This window comes from Octopus bimaculoides, chromosome 18, assembly GCF_001194135.2.
Source record: "Octopus bimaculoides isolate UCB-OBI-ISO-001 chromosome 18, ASM119413v2, whole genome shotgun sequence".
In the NCBI taxonomy this organism is placed as follows: Eukaryota; Metazoa; Mollusca; class Cephalopoda; order Octopoda; family Octopodidae; genus Octopus; species Octopus bimaculoides.
Window position 1 is genome coordinate 47772474 of NC_068998.1, and position 2551 is coordinate 47775024.

At 36.1% G+C, this 2551-nt stretch overlaps 2 non-coding genes across 2 annotated transcripts; one reads left to right on the forward strand and one right to left on the reverse strand.

Moving 5' to 3' along the window:
• Positions 1 to 666: 666 nt before the first annotated feature.
• On the forward strand, positions 667 to 739 carry Trnak-cuu (transfer RNA lysine (anticodon CUU)). Its single transcript has one exon. It is a non-coding gene; the product is annotated as a tRNA-Lys (tRNA).
• A 784-nt stretch (positions 740 to 1523) lies between these two features.
• Positions 1524 to 1596, reverse strand: Trnak-cuu (transfer RNA lysine (anticodon CUU)). The gene has a single exon. It is a non-coding gene; the product is annotated as a tRNA-Lys (tRNA).
• Positions 1597 to 2551: the final 955 nt, after the last annotated feature.

A 2551-nucleotide genomic window follows, 5' to 3' on the forward strand; every position in this document is an offset into this window, starting at 1 on the left:
TCATTAGAATAACCAGCAGCATCCATTTGATGGCCAAACTGGAGCCATTGCATACATTCTCTTCATCTACATGAGGGTACTGGGAAGTTCCTTGCTTTAAGGGTGTAGTTGGGGGCCCAAACTTACGAGTTCTTTTACAGGGTTTAGAAAAACTGAAGGACTGCTGCAATAAATGTGTGAATCCGAGAGGAGAATATGTTAAATAAGATTGTAATTAAATGATTCTCCTGTATTTTCTTTTACCCAAAGCCAGGAACTTTTCTGCACCCACTTGTAATTCCTTTTGTACATTTCCATGTATATATATATATATATATAGATTTAAATTAAAGAACACACACATAAATGTACATGTATCTATATGCAGCTCTCTCTGCATATACTTGCATATGTGTGTTTGTGTGTGAGTGTGTATACACATGTGTACATATATATATATATACACACACACACACATATATATATATATATACACACACAGACACAGACCCACACACATATATATACACGTATATTTATAAAAAAAATATATGCACAGTTTTTCTATATGTATAACACACATATCATTTATTGCAATAATGAAATTTAAAAAAAAAACAATATATTATTAACCACATTGATAACTTTCAGCAATATGAAGCTTAAAACATACTTACATTTCCATCAGCCTGGCTAGCTCAGTCGGTAGAGCACGAGACTCTTAATCTCGGGGTCGTGGGTTCGAGCCCCACGTTGGGCGGATTATTTTTTGCTCATGTTCTTTAATATTCACTACTCCATATTCATGTGATCATACTTCGGCCACAGGTAACAATTAAACTGACCACTGTTGCTCTGTTTCCATAAAATCACATCCTTATTTTCTTCGTAATTTTAACTAATCCCGCCAATATTTATTCTTTCCCGCCACGTGTAAGGGAGATAACAATATTGTAGCAAACAAGTTACGTCCCTTATAAAGTTTTCATTTTTTTTTCTTTTTCATTCTTGATAACATTTCCTCTGTTCGTCTTAATTTCTAGAATTCAGAAACCACGTCTTTTCCTTTATAATGCTAACAATTAGTATTTTTTTCTGTTTTTCATGGGATTACCATTGTTCTTAGTTTTGTAGGCTTTGAGCGGGGTTTTGATTTGGCTGAGCATTTCTAGTTGTATTCGATGTCCTTTACGTAATACTTGTATAGTAATCAATGGTGTAAAGCCACGAGAGAGTCCATAGTAGATAGAGTATCATAACCAAACTTCGGAACTTCTTTCTCCATTGATAGCTGAGTACGAAACTGAGAGTAGGTCAAAAGTGAGTAGACATTCTAAGAGACGTTGAATTTGAGGTAAATTACCTCCCTTTGATCTGGCGGGAAACAACAGGTTCTGGCGCGTTGACTTTCGAAATTATAAACAAAGTGATGTCTATTTTAATGGTTAAAAAAGAGAAAAACAACAGAGGAACGAAAGCGTGAAGAAAGTATGACATTTGTCGCTGATCACCAGAAGATGTATTTATATAAAAGAAAAAGAATGCGCCCAACGTGGGGCTCGAACCCACGACCCCGAGATTAAGAGTCTCGTGCTCTACCGACTGAGCTAGCCGGGCGGGATAGATTAAATTGCCTATTTTTATGTATATATTATGTGCGTATTACGAGATTAGTTGTAATGAGTTGTTTTTTGGTCCTATCACCACGAAACCGTATGTGTACTTTTATGCGTGTATAGATATGTATCTATTTATGTATGTGTATATGTATGTACGTACGTGTGTATTTATGTATGTATGTATGTATGCATGTATGCATGTATATACACACACACAGTCGCTCACACACACTCAGACATACACAGACGTAAATATGTAGATCATCAATTAACGTCCGTTTGGGGGTTCTATTTATTTATTTATTTCTCTATCTATTTCTCTAATTTCTATTATATATCCTCTGTTATATACCTTAATGTGGTAGTATCTCCCTTTGGTTGATGTAAACCAACCCTCACCGGTCTTCGTATTTTTTTGTTTTTGTATTTGTTTATGTGTGCTGTAACTCGTCGTTCTACAGAGCCCTCCACGTCTTGGTCCCTCCTGACCAATAAAAGAAATCATCATCATCATCATCATTATTATTATTATTATTATTATTATTAATATTATTATTATTGTTGTTGTTGTTATTATTATTGAGGCGGTGAGCTGGCAGAATCGTTAGCACGCCGGGCGAAATGCTATGCAGTATTTCGTCCGTCGTTACGTTCTGAGTTCAAATTCCGCATAGATCGACTTTGCCTTTCATCCTTTCGTGGTCGATAAATTAATTACCAGTTACGCATTGGAGTCGACATAATCCCTTTGCCTGTCCTTGTTTGTCCCCTCTATGTTTAGCCCCCTGTGGGCAATAAAGAAATAAATATATTAAATGCCCATATTAAGAGGACGGCGAGATGACAGAATCGTTAACACGCCGGGCGAAATGTTTAGCAGTATTTCATTTGTATTTACGTTCTGAGTTCAATCTCTGCCGAGGTAGACTTTGCCTTTCATCTTTTCGTGGTCG